The sequence below is a fragment of the Mustela nivalis genome, assembly GCF_964662115.1.
Source record: "Mustela nivalis genome assembly, chromosome: 13".
NCBI lineage: Eukaryota > Metazoa > Chordata > Mammalia > Carnivora > Mustelidae > Mustela > Mustela nivalis.
The window spans coordinates 19,420,496-19,435,388 of record NC_139032.1 but is presented as its reverse complement, the minus strand read 5'-3'; the positions used below and the strand labels follow the sequence as shown (position 1 = coordinate 19,435,388).

General features: G+C 41.3%; 1 long non-coding RNA gene across 1 annotated transcript in view; it reads right to left on the bottom strand.

Moving 5' to 3' along the window:
• The window catches only part of LOC309845959, a 121,207-nt gene extending 117,272 nt beyond the window's left edge, over positions 1 to 3,935 (bottom strand). Inside the window, exon 1 of the long non-coding RNA XR_014301622.1 lies at positions 3,835 to 3,935. This is a non-coding gene — a long non-coding RNA (uncharacterized lncRNA). The remainder of the gene's footprint in view (positions 1 to 3,834) is intronic.
• Between the last annotated feature and the right edge of the window lie 10,958 nt (positions 3,936 to 14,893).

The following is a 14,893-nucleotide window of genomic DNA, read 5'->3' as shown; positions in this document are numbered from 1 at the left end:
CCATTAATATAATAGCAAGAGTCCTGAATGAAATCCATCTGCAGAAAAGGCTCCACTGGTCAGTAGTTTCATAACTGCCAGGGGATGTCCTGAAACACCCACAGTCGTATAAATGGGAATTACAGATTATAGGCAGGACCCGGAAAAGGGAGAGAAGGAGAGACAGAGAATGTGGGATAGAAACAAAACAGTGTGAGAGCACGCATTCAGTACCAGCGAGAAACCAACCTGAAGTTTTCGAGGGAAATGACCTTGGTTATTAGTAACAGTGAAAGGTTAATTGTATTAATAACAAGACGCAATGTTCCTGCGGGGGTTGGGGCGGGGGGAGGTTTCAGCATCCTTCCTCCCGTCTCACTAGGGAGGCGTTTTTCCTCTTGGACTGTTCTGCCTGGACCTCATGGCCCAAAAGGCCAGAAATAATTTCTTTGATGCAGCGACCTGGCCCCAAAGGACAAAAATCATTTCTTCTAAGCAGAGAATGTGGTCCTCTCGGCTGAAGATGCACGTGCACGTGTCACGGCAGGCCGGCTTTCGGGACAGCATCCCTGCCAGGTCCGCCTCTGGTTCTGAGGCAGTTGGCACGAAGGTGGTCACCTGATTTGGGAGTCAGGAATGCTACCGCCGCTTCCGCCGCTGGGTCAGAGTCTGTGGTGAAAGCCGAGCGCACTGTCTGCCATCTGTTCAAAGGGAAAAGAAGCTTCCCGAACAGACCAGGGAGAGCTTGAACTGGGGAAGCTTTGGAATCATGGAGATTCGGCAGGTGTGCGCATTTGAAGGTGACAGTAAAATAACGCCACACATGTTCACAGGTGGCCGATGAAAGTTTAATTACTTTACAGGCACACTCAGAAGCCAACACTTCAGGAGCCAGCAGGAGGTGGCACGGGTCTGACAGCAGGACTCGGGCTTGGGGACCTGGAGCTTCAGGTTTAAGTCTGTCTGTGGTTTATCCGCTGGGAGTCATAGGCAAATGTGTCAGTCTCAGTTTGTTTCCTCATTTCAAAAAGTGTGTCTGTGGGGGTACTTGTTCTGTATTCCTTATAGACTGTTGCTGCCATGGAAAAATATTTAGTGACCTATAAAACCTTAAAGAGTGGAAGACAGTAGTAGTTGTCACAGCAGCCTTATGAGGTTTATTAACAAGGCCCTCGTAATGATAAGGGAACTTGCATAGATTCATGGGATCCTCACTGGTCACTCACCATCTTTGGGACACAGTGGTAGGGTCTCTCCCACACACGAGCTCACTCCTCAAGCAGTCATATGAGGTAAATACTATTACCCTTCATTTTACAGGTGAGGACGCCTTTGTTTGGAGAATTTGGGTCATGGCTCTCCACTATTTCAATAAGAAATAGTGGAGACAGAATTTGAATCTAATTCTTCTACATTCAATGTTACTGTTCTGTGAGGATATGGGGCGTTCCCATTCATTAGACTTACCACCCTATTTTTTGTTACTCAACTATTTGTGCTTAATTTAGCTCCGTGGATCACAAATCAGAATGCACCTTAAAAATCACAAATATACTTATTTGTTTGTTTGCTTTAAATAATGATATTCAGGGCCCACTCCAAAATTTCTGACTTGAGAGCTGTGTTAGACCCAGGGTGAGAAACACTGGCTTAGCATATCAAGAAAGGAAGAATCAGAATGAGTATCTCACTGCTCCTTCCAAGCTTTGTATGTTGTTCTGTGTGATTAAAACATATACACATATGGGGCGCCTGGGTGGCTCAGTGGGTTAAGCCGCTGCCTTCGGCTCAGGTCATGATCTCAGGGTCCTGGGATCGAGCCCCGCATGGGGCTGTCTGCTCAGCAGGGAGCCTGCTTCCTCCTCTCTCTCTGCCTGCCTCTCTGCCTGCTTGTCATCTCTCTCTGTCAAATAAATAAATAAAATCTTAAAAAAAAAACATACACACATATACACACACTCACACACAAGCACACAGAGTTTACAAACAAGAAAAAAACCTACAGACTGCTGTGACTGCTTCCGTAACTCAGTCTTTTCAACAGCAAAACAACAGGGTAATCGTAGACCTTCCCTACAAATGCCTTCCTTCCCTTAGGCACTGCTCAGCTAAGACAATATTGCTTATCCTCTTAATGTGGATAACATGAGGCTATCCCACAAAGCAGAAAGGTTTAGCCTCTGGGTGACAGACCTTCACAACCACCACACTCAGGTATGTTGTGCAAGTGGAGGTGGGCAGGGCACTCAACAGGTGAGGGGGCAGCAGCAACAGCAGAGGGCACACCGGTCTCCATGTTAAACTGATTTTGAAGGAAATTTTTTTTTTCTTTTTTTTTTTTGCTTCTTCTTCTTTCATGGAGTGATAAACACAGCTCCTATGTTCCCTGGTTAGTACAAGACATCTCCTGGCGTTTTTGTTTTTTTTTTTTTTAAGATTTTTATTTATTTATTTGATAGACAGAGATCACAAGTAGACAGAGAGGCAGGCAGAGAGAGAGGGGGAAGCAGGCTCCCCGCTGAGCAGAGAGCCCGATGTGAGGCTCGATCCCAGGACCCTGAGATCATGACCCGAGCCGAAGGCAGAGGCTTAAACCACTGAGCCACCCAGGCGCCCCTCTCCTGGCGTTTTTAATGGCAGAATTGATCCTTCTGTGAGAACTATCAGCCAAAGAACACCAGATATCTAAAGAGCTGGGCCCTCAGATATACAGTACATAGCATGCAGATTCTAGAATGTAGGCAGAATAGATTGTTTTAATCCCTATTTCACTTGTAATAAAATAGTAGATAGGTGACTTGCCTACAGTCATAGAGCTAAACTACATTATGATTGGGGCATGTTCATTCTTTTTTTTTTTCCTTAAGTTTTTTTATTTATTCATTTGAGAAAGAGAAAGAGAGAGTACAAGCAGGGGGAGGGGCAGAAGGAGAGGGAGAAGCAGACTCTCGGCTGAGCAGGGAGCCCAATGTAGGGCTCCATCCCAGGACCCTGGGATCCTGACCTGAGCTGAAGGCAGATGCTTAATAGACCGAGCCACCCAGATGCCCCAAGGGTGCATGTTCATTCTCGAACAAGTAACCGAGTACCTTCTATATCCCAAGCAATATATTTCCAGTCCTGGGAAATCTGCTTTCATGGAACTCAGATTTTTGTTGGGAAGAGACAGACAACAAGGCAATAATAAACAAATGCATAAAATGCAAAGGGTGCAAAGTGCTATGAAGAAAATTATCAGGGTCTGGGGACCAGAATGACGACCGATGGCAGGGGAGTCCTTTCAGATGAGGTAGCATTTGAAGAGACCTGAATGAAGTGAGGGAGGCAGCTTGGGGAACAGCCTTTTAGGCGAAGGATCAGCAAGTACAAACTCCCAGAGGCATGGCTGTGCTTTTCTGTGTAGGGGGTTCAAATTTAGTTTCTTAATCTAAGGCTTGTATTCTTTAAATTAGTCAGTATAGTCCAATGGGTATCATATATCCTGGCACATAGTGTCTTCGCAGTGTCTCAGTCTGTGTCCATAATCTGGGGATATAAGCCCGTCTTCCAAGGGGACAGACAGGAACGCAAACCCTTCTCTCTACCTATGAAGGTTTCCTGGGAGGGAAAAAGCATCCAGGAAAATAACTCACATGGGGGTGCCTGCGTGGCTTAGTGGGTTATGCCTCTGCCTTTGGCTCAGGTCATGATCTCAGGATCCTGGGATCAAGTCCCACATCAGGCTCAATGGAGAGCCTGCTTCTCCCTCTCTCTCTCTCTGCCTGCCTCTCTGCCCACTTGTGATCTCTCTCTCTGCATCAAATAAATAAATAAAAATCTTTTAAAAAAGAAAAGAAAAGAAAGAAAATAACTCACACAGAATGGCCATGGATCAGCGGGGGCAAAGAACCCTTCTGCTCTTCCCTGCCTCTCTCTTCTGCCTCCAGTTATATGCAGCTCATTATAAAACCAGAAGATTTTGCTTCCTTTTATGAGCTTTTCTCATGGGTGGACTGGTTTGCTATGCAGCCAGTGCGGGGGTTCAAAAGCCACAGAAAGCCTTACTTCACGGCCAAGCCTTGCACACTGCCAACTGGGCTCGGCCATTTGAGGAGTCATGCGAATGCCATCTAAATAGCAGAAATAGAAAGTTTCACAATGCTGCTGGGTCAGTTCCCACTGCCTACAGACTGCCATCTCCATCAAAGAAGCTCCTTGTTTGGGGAACTGCTGCCCTACTCCATTTTTTTTCACTCCCTGACCGCAACCACCACTTAAGCTAAAATGCTAGGAAATGCAGGCTAGGTGGGATGAGTGTAAGACAGCAAAGAAGTAGTTGGATTACAGGTCAACTTTCCCTTTCCAACGAGCAGAAATACTGAGACATGCTTTCTTTCAATGTTTGTTGTGCCCTGCCTTGAATATCTAATATTCAGGGTTAGAATCAATATTTGTAAATATTTGCTTGAAAAACCATGCTTACCAATAGATATGAGTCTCTATATGCCTACCGATAAATGGTAGCTTAAGATTCTTGCTCCATTAACTATTGCATGGGAATTTTGAAATATAACCTACAGGTTTGGCCTTGGAGTACACACAGACACTCTGTCCCTTCACCTAAGTACTTTGCTTGCAGAAGCTGGCAAAATTGTTGGGTACATGATATCCAGTTTTTAAGAACTCATCTGTTACAATAAATCATCCCCAAAAGATAGACTGTAACTTGTTTCACAGGCTCTTCACTGTTTAAAACTACATCTCCTGTATCACAGCCTTCATGAGAAATTGATCAGGAAGAAATCGATCAGGAAGAGCCTTCCTAGATTTGCAAACCTCTGCCCTAGCATAGTACACTCCACAACTTCAGCCACCATTTAAGCCTATAGCCCCTGAGGCGCTCAGGCTTCCTCTCCTTCTCCTGCAAGTCCTCAAGTTATGCTTGTTATTCCACAACATGTGCAGAGGGCCGGCTTCATCATTTTCCCCAGTTCACAGTACACGCTAATGACCTGTGCACATGGTCTCCTTGTTGCCTGCCTTTCTTCCCCTCCTCTTACCTATAGCCTACACACCCTTTGTCTTCCCTTCCTTGTTAGGCAACCATTCTCATTTGTGTAACACACATCATTTTGCCTGAGTGTATTTTTGTAAAAGATGTATTGTTTTCTGCACACAGTTTAATCTATGTAAACAATATCTGGTATATCGTAACCTCTCTCCTTTTCTAACTCAGCACCATGTTTTTTTTAAATTAATATTTTAAATAATTATTTGATAACTGCTTTTTTTTTTTTTTTTTTTTTTTTTTTTTTTTTTAGAGCAGTCTCAGGTTACAGAATAACTGAATGGCAAGGCCAGAGTTCCGTTATAATCTTGATACATTATTATTAACTGAAGACCGACGTTTACAGTAGGGTTGGCTCTTGCTATTGTACGTTCTGTTTGTTTTTTTAAAGATTTTATTTATTTATTTGACAGAGATCACAAATAGGCAATAGAGGCAGGCAGAAAGAGAGAGGGGGAAGCAGACTCCCTGCTGAGCAAAGAGCTTGATGGGGGCTCGATCCCAAGACTGTGAGATCATGACCTGAGCCGAAGGCAGAGGCTTAGCCCTTTGAGCCACCCAGGCGCCCCTGTTCTGTGTGTTTTAACAATGTATAATGATATATACCCATCATTATAATATACGGAGTAGTTTCACTGCCCTAAAAATCTGTGCTCTACCTGTCATCCCTCCCTAACCCCTAACCTCTGGCAATCACTGATGTTTTTATTGTCTCCATAGTTTTACCATTTCCAGAATATCGTATACTTGCAATCATACAGTACATGGCCTTTCAAACTGGCTTCTTTCACTCAGTGTATGCATTTCGGTTTCCTCCATGTCTTCATGGCCCAATAGCTCATTTAACACCAAGTAATAGTCCATTGTCTCATACACCAAGGTTCATTTATTCATTCATTCTCCTACTGGAAGACATTGGTTAATTCCAAGTTTTGGCACTGATGAATAAAGCTGCTTTAAACATTCATGTGCAGGCTTTTATGTGGATCTTGTATTTTTTTTTTTAATATTTATTTATTTGACCAAGAGATAGAGAGCACAAGTAGGCAGAGTGGCAGAGAGAGGGAGAGGGAGAAGCAGGCTCTCCACTGAGCAGGGAGCCTGATGTAGGACTTGATCCCAGGACTCTGGGATCATGACCTGAGCTGAAGGCAGCCGCTTAACTGACTGAGCCACCCAGGTGTCCCGGATTGTATTTTTAAGATCCATCCATGTTATTATTTGTACAGTCAATGTACAAACAGAAATGTGGTTATCCCATTCTCTGTGGCCCTCTGTATACTCTGCTGTGCGTCCTACCACTTCTCATTTTCCTCTCTTCCAACGATGGGCATCTACAGTGCTTCCAAGTCTCTGTTACCATGACTAAACTGCCATGATCATTACCATGTCTATGATAGCCCTGTGTAAGAATGTCTTTCTCAGATACATTTGGGAACAGAATGTATACCTGGACATATACAGACTTAATTTGACTAGTTGCTCTCCAGAATGGAGGAAACAGTCCATTTTCCCCCAGCTGGGCATGAAAATCCCAAGGATCCATGCATCACAAATACTTCACAAATACTTGCCTTGGCCAGCTGAACTCTATCATTTTTATACCTATCATTGTATTCTGATGGGTGTAAAAAGACATCTCATTCCTCTCTCAATCTGCATTTCTCTGATTACTGGTTTGAGCTCATTGACCTTTGAGCTCCCTCTTCTTGAAACTGCACATTTATGTTCCTTTAAAGTCTATCTTCTCTCTACATAAAATGTCCTTAAGGCTTAGATAAGCCCATGCTCTCTCGCATGTCTCCCTCCCTGGGAGCATAGAGTTGCTTTTCTCCCACCACACACAGTGAATCTTTTCACATCTTTCCAATGCCCAGTTGCTCCACACCAAGCAGTTAAATGCGAAGGGTGCTCTGATATGCCAGACCCAAATTACTCAAATCCCATTGTGGGAAAAATGCACAGAAAAGGCACACAGAGTTTTGTACATTATAGCATCCATTTTATAGAAAGAGGGTTCTTCATGGTTACAGGAGAATATATGCTGAATTCGCATTAATTAGAAATGACAAGCTCAGCAAGAGTTTCAAAAAGAAACTAATTTGCCAATGGATTATGTATAGGTGCCTTGTTGAATGAAAACTGAAGTCTATTACATTGCACACCATCATGTGTAATATTTATGTCTTGTTCAAGGGTCTTGTTTGCAGAGTAAATACACTTTTAGTTTTACCTAGCTGCTTAGTTATTAATATGGCTGAAGAAATGAAAAGAATTATTGTCAGATTTTTTTTACTGCTCACAATTCTATTAAAAACCAGATTAGTTCAGTGAGATCATACATGTCATTTATTGATACTGTCATTTTTGTTCTATGTACTTTTTACTACAAGGATTTTTTTTTTCCTGAAAACCTTTTTTTGAAAATGGGAATTCAAGTATTCTCAAACTCAGTGTTTTTCTCCCCATTTCACAGTCAATATCTGCTCATGACTTTTTTTTTTCTCCTTAATGGTTAACTTCTGAGAAGTTTCCGGTATGAACTAATGGAGGGGCGCTCCCCATTTTAAAAGTGAGGGAAGGATTTTGTTTTGTTTTTGTTTTTAGATAGAGACAATCCCAGGTAATTACTTGGGGGCAGAGATGTGCTCTTTTGGTCTAAAAGACTCTTCTTGTATAAAAGAAATCTTTGAGTTGTTTTTATAATTCCAGAGAACAAAGGTCTGCTCCGTGTGGTTGGGATGTGTATTTCAATGTCTCCTTTGAGTTTCCTCTTCCTGTTTCTGGTCTGTTCCTGAGGTGTTGTTTATATCCTGCAGAAGTTTGTTTCTTGTCAAAAATTTAAACAAGCTATGGAATTCCCTAGCAGGGGATCCTAAATGCACGTCAAGTAAGTTAATAAGTGAATGTGGTAAAGATTTAAGGCTTGATTTCCTTTCCCCACGAAGATCTGATTTTTAATAGAGGTATCTTGAAAAAATGAAACAAATGAACTTTCAAAGCCATTAACCCTGAAAGAAGGTTCTGGGGTGACAAGAGGTTAATGGGGGATATTTTGAGTAAGGAGAATTAGCCAGACACCATCAAATGACACCTCATAGGCAGGTACCAAAGTTACTCACAGTTCAATTTTATTCCACTTGGAAAAGTCATCAAGACCTCCCGTGTCCGGGCTTGGCCTGAGATGGTTATGAAAATACCCATTTTTTCACAGTTTAATAAGGGAAATGGAAACATTGACATAATATGATACAGTTTGAGAGGTTTTGTTCATAAGAAGTGCACAGTGAAGCCAGAAGTAGGAAATAACTCATCCTGGGAAAATCCCGGAGGCTTTTGAGGAGAAGTGGCCTTTGAATCCTATTCTTTACATCTTAGAGAATGAGGAATTCAGCAAGTGACTAGTTTTGAAGAGGATGGGAAACTAAAATTACCACAGACCACTCTTAATATTATAGATCACCAAGAGAGACAGATGACCTGACAAATCCCCCAACGCCACATGCTTTGAGACATTTTGCTAAAACAGATCCAGATATGATGGGGGCATACCATTCAATCATATCGACTCCTCTTGTATTTGTGTCACCTTTTCCAAGGGCAGAGTCTTTTCTCTTTTCATTCTTAGGTTGCCTTGGTACATGCTTGTGTTGTGACAATCAAGGTTGATTGTCTTGGATTAGTTATACTGTTGAGTTTAATTTTCCTTTTGAGCTGTTAACCATTCCAAATGTGCTTGAGTCTGTGATTAGTTTTGCTGTGGAGATTTTCTGTTTGGGGACGTGGGTAGCTTTTCAACCTTGCTTTTCTGGCAGTATTATGCAGATTGAATAAGAACTCTGGTTATAGGGAATTTGGGGAAACAAAGACATGTTAAACCAATATTATGTTTGTATTTATTACCTCTGAGCACATTCTGAGCAATGAAGGAGGAATGGCTGCTACCCTGAGAGGTCAGAGTTAACAAAGAAATGACCAAACAGGCTTCATTATAAAGCCTGACTTTTCCCCTTATGCCCTTCCACTGGGCTTAATCTTCTCTAAGGAATAGTGGCAGCCAATAGGGAGAGGCCACTCTCTGCCTTCTGTGAGTTTTTTGAGATGGCTATACCGTTTCATCACGCTCTTGAATAAATGAACAGTGCCTAAGTACCTGTTACTATTGCCATAGAAGGTGAGAGTTCCGATTCCTGGGCCCTAAGAAAAGGGATTTGGGCAAGGGCACAAGGGCTTTCTGTGTATTTACTGCAAGTAGAGTGATGTGCATCTTTACAGAATCATAAGAAAACATGAAGACTGAAGGGGAGGTATTTAAGCACGGTAGCCAGGAAAGTCAGCTTCCAGTCTCGGGTAAATGATGGGCTTTTGAAAGTGAACCTCCCAACACCTCGCCTTTCTCATCTGTAACGTGCAGTTGCACTCGATGACTTCTCTCAGACCTTTTCCTTTTTGTGAAAAGTTCGATGTAAACGGTGTTGTGCAATCCGAGTTTTTGAGAATGGCGGTGGAATTCTCATCTGTGACATTATTAACTTCCCCACATATCTCCACAGACTTCATTCTTGCTAACGAAAAGCTACTGTTTAGTTTTTAGACAGAGTGGGGATAGCACTGCATCCAGTGTGTTAAGAGAGATTATCACTTTCCCAATATCCTTTGCAGTAGGCTTGGCCACATGACACACTTCTGGATCCTAAAGATGCTAAGACGATGTTTGGTGGGAGTTCTAAGAAGACTTTTGCTTCTCCTGATAAAATTAGATGCCCATTCTCCTTTCTACCTGGAATGAGGGCAGGAACTGTAGTAGCTGTTTTGTGACTATGAGGTAAAATCAAGTTGTACTGGACATCTGAGTAGCACATATCTCTAGAATTATTATATGACAAAAGTATATTCCTCCTTACTTGGTTTAAGCCATTATAGGTTTCTTTTCTGTTACTTGCAACACTGTCCCTTCCCTTTGGGCCTTAAAGGCCAATATATGAATCCTAGTGAGGTGAAATTAGCCTCTTCAGGATAGAGATGTTCATTTACAAGGTGAAATATTCAGATTTTAGTCCTGCTCTATAATCTCTAAAGTAGCTGTTCTCTTAAATATGTATGGAAAAGTCAGAATCTTTCAAGGTATCTATGTCATACACCTGTAGATTGTATAGCCAAGATGACTTAAAGCAGAGGCTGGGATAGGGATGTTGGGGGCAAAATGTGATATAGAAAAGTTAGCTTTATGGGGTTTCACTTCTCTCTTTCCTACTGTTATACTTTGGAATTCTGATTTTTCTATAGAAGGACAGTATACTCAATTATAACAAGATGCTAGATAATCAAAAATTACACCCCAGGAAATAGTCCATAGGAGCATATAGATAACAGTTAAATCACAGGCATCTGCACAAGGAGGTCTTTTTTTTTTATGGCTAAGGAAGAGTTTTCTTTAAGCAATCTTGAAATAATATCCAACAGGTAAAAAAATCTACCATATGAGGCCAGCCTGGCATCTGCAGTGTAAGTTTATAAAGACCTGTTTACAGACTTTATTCTCACTAATAGAGGAAAAATTGGGAATGCAGAATCATAGATTACCCTAAATCATTTATACCTGTTTTCTTTGGATGCAGTTAAGAATAAGCATTTTGATACGGACCTGCATTTCCATCCATGCACACACATATTCTGTACTCACTTGCTCATAAATCTCTTTTCAGTTTATTTTTATCACAGAGATACTGATGTATGGAAGGGGGCACCAGAGAGGCACAGATAACTACCATTTCACTGTAATACAAATTTGCTAGTAAACCGTACATATCAATGAAGTAAGTATATAAGACTTCACTGACACAGGAGGCTATGGTTCCTAGCCTCTGCTAGTTTGACAGAAAACCACATCCTGGATCTACGGTAGTACAGCACGAGTTAAACACTATACTCCCACTTCGAAGCACAATGTATCTTTGATAGGCACCTCGACTCTCCCACGTGCAGAGCCATGCATATGGAAACCCTTGATCTATGGACCATCAATTCTCACTGTGTTTAGAGAGATCCCCAACTGGGATCTCCTGCTACAGGAAATACTAGATATGATACAGAACACAATACATTTCAATTAAAGCAGAAAGAAGTTGCTCCTTCATAAAGTGCAATAAGAAGCTAGAAGATGTGTCTTGAATGTAAAATGTGATGGTGAAAGTCTTGGTAATATTCGACAGCAGTTTTCCAGGTCATACAATAACTCGGTACAGATCACACCACCATCCCCTACTCACCCTCGACATTTTAATCGAAATCTAGGTGAAATCCATGTTTAAGCAATTGACTGCTTTGTCAGGACAAAAGAAAGAAGGACTGAGTTAAAGGAGACAGTATGTACAGACTGGGCCAGTTAGAGAGAGAACAGCTCAACTGTTAGGCTTTGGTGATATCCCAAGCAGAATGGCGGTTGTTAGGAACGAATGTTTGGGGTATTTTAAGTACATGACTTCCCTTGATCAACATAGTTCAAAAATAACCTGCAGATTTGAAATCAAGGAGGAGACTCTCCAAGTAGGGAATGGGGAAGTAACCCTGGTCCTCCTCTCCTGCCCTTAAGTTGCAACTTTCCCTTTGAGAGTTTTTAAAGCTATCATCAGGATGGTCTGCTACCAGGGGTCTCAGGTCCCCCTTTCAACATCCTTCTTTCAGTCAAACCCAAATTCTTCTCTGGTTTTTCCTCAACATGGTTGGCATTTTCAAGGGAAACTTCACTAAGGAAGACAAAAATAATGATGTAATCAAAGACAAGATCAAAAGAAAACCCCATCAACATAAGAAAAAAAAAAGAAAACCACCAACTTATGAAGTACAAGTATTATTTTGTCCAAAGAGCTGAAACTACTTTATTGGCTCTGGTTTAATATCTTCTGGTTCCTGATCTTCACGGGGTGTATAAATCTTTAAATTATATTGTTGGAATACATTTTTTTGGCAGGGGGGAAACAGTTTTGTAGACCACTGGCTCCTATTCCATTTGTAAAGGAAGAAAAAAATTTTTTTCCTCTACCTGTCTTGGGTTTTCCAACGAAAGACCTATCAATTAGGTGCAGAAGTCAGATTTACAAAAGAAAAATAAACAGAAGGTTATTAATATGTACATTGTGCAGAGGCACCTGGCACAGTCGGTTAAGCATCTGACTGTTGATTTGAGCTCAGGTCATGATCTCAGGGCTGTGAGATCAAGTTCCACTTCCGGCTCCACACTGAACGTGGAGTTGGCTTGAGATTCTCTCTCCCTCTCCCTCTGGCCCTCCCATTCATGCTCTCTCTCTCTCTCAAATAAATAATCTTTAAGAAATATGTGCATCATGAATACACATAGGGGCACCCAGTGATGAGAAACCCAAAGTGGTGGTTCAGAATTTGGGTTATATACCATCTTAAGCTAAAGAAAAGAGGGTGCTGGTAGTTTCTGGGCGAGGGGCTAGGTTTAAAAAGATGACCAGGAAAAGTATGGTAAACAAGGATTGTGTAGTAAGAGACTTACATTGGTGCTTTCTCCATTGCTAAGAGTTGTTAAAGTCCTCCTCTTCCTCTTTAAGGGAGAGGAAGACATCTTTACACATGGAAATGTTCTTTATAAATGTAAATTGCTTTTACAAAAGGAAAACTCCTGCTCTGTTATTAGAACTTTTCCTGCACTTGCCATTCCTCAGTGACTTTTAGCTCAAAATAATTCATATGCCAAAGAGACATATTTTGGGGTGACATACTCTGGTCTCCTTCACAATGAGAACCAAACAAGACCTTGTTTCAATGTTTCAGCCCTCTCTGGGCATCTTCGTTAAACTCCTCGTCATGGCCCTTCCACTGGGAATGGCTGTACTGTCTACTTGGTCACCCTAATGCTGTGATGTCCACTTCATGGGAAATAAATGACAATATTTTGACTGTATCATACACATGTGCTCTTACTGGGTTCTGATCCATGGTCTTGAAACATGTTTCATCCACTAAACTTGGACCACCAAAGAAAAAGTAATTTCAAATTAATTTAGATATTAATTTAGGTATTATATTTATTTTTTTTTTTTAAGATTTTATTTATTTGTCAGAGAGAGCGAGCGAGCGAGAGCGAGCACAGGCAGACAGAGTGGAAGGCAGAGTCAGACGGAGAAGCAGGCTCCCTGCGGAGCAAGGAGCCCGATGTGGGACTCGATCCCAGGACGCTGGGATCATGACCTGAGCCGAAGGCAGCTGCTTAACCAACTGAGCCACCCAGGCGTCCCGGTATTATATTTCTTAAAAACAGTAAAGGACATTCATAGTTCATAGCATAGCATTTCTACCTTTTTTTTTTTTTCTTTTCTAACAACTTACTTCACACCAGCCAGGTGCTTTTGAATAATTTACCTACAAATCCCTTATTAAAAAAGGTCCTGTCTTCCCTACCCCAACCCCCAGGAGAACTTTTCCCTAACTCAAGCCAATGCATTTCTTTTTCTACTCCACTCTTTTATTGGACCCTGCTCTCTTCTTTTATCCTACATCACAAAGGCCTGAATTACTACCTGCTGATGCTGGCAATGAAGTAGCAGAAGCTTCTCCACAAGTTAGAGAAGAAGAGGAAGAAACCGAGAAAGTGTAGCTGGGATCTTTTTTAGTAGGCAGAGGAAGGGGCAAGATTGCAAAGTCTTGTGTCAATAATTTTTGTTCTTCTACACTTTGAATAAGGTTGTATGTCACTGTCCTCAGACGGCCACCGTCTTCATTAAATGGTGAACTAGAAAGGTCTCCTACTTTACTCAGTCCCTTCCTACTCAATACCCTTGCTTCTACCTTGGTTCTTCATCCAGACCATTGTGTCCGGGTTCATCCTGGATTCTGAGATGACCTACTTTTAATTCTTTGAGTTGCTGGTATAGCAAAGCTGGGGTCCTGATATTTGGAGTCTGATCAGTGAATAATCCCAATTCTTTCAATCGCTTTTTCTCCATTACAAAAGAGAAAAATTCTTGTTGCCCCCAAATTCTGAGATGATCTGTCTCTTCCCCTAGGCATATTTACCAGAGACCTCAGATACGTGAATTTTACTTTAATAGGGCTTTTAAGAAAGAAATATGAAGCTCAGAGTAGCAAAGGCACACTTGAAAGAGTTGCAGCGATTGAGAACATAGGATATTGGGAATGTTGGAAGTAAATTCTTTTTTTCTGAAATTTTCAATACACTTTCTGGATCTGCAGTCTCCCATCCCCCCCTTGACAAGAAATTCTATGGTTCATAGGAACACACTGGTTTAATAAAATTGGCCTTCTTCCTTCTACTAAAAGTTTACCTGCGAGAGCCCCGAACATAATAAAATCAGATTATGAAGGCAATCATATTTACTTGTAATAAATCAAATCTTGCAGACATCAGTTAAGTCTCCCTACTGCACTGGGACAATATCATGCGTGCATACATCAATACCTGAGGTGTCAGAAATATATTTCATAAGTTCAGAAAAATTGCACATACACTTGCAGCACCATTATGAGCAGTGAATTTGTAATGTGAACATTATGATGTATAAAGTGGCTTTGTTCCTACATTTAATAAGCACCACATGTCAAGCCCACAAACATAATGGAATTTGCTGGTGATTTCTTACCATTAAATGTAGGTTATTGTTTTCAGGGAAAAAAAAAAAGAACTTTTCCATGCTTTACTAACATTATCCATTTCTAAGCATATGACCTCCTTCAATATAGTAGCAGACTCTTTAAATTAGTAAATAAAAAAATAAAACCAGACCCACCACTGTGACACTGAATTACGTTGAACTAAAATAACTGTTGGCCCCAGCCTTTGTCTAGAATTAGCTGCTATGAAAATCTATGCCTTTCCTTTTG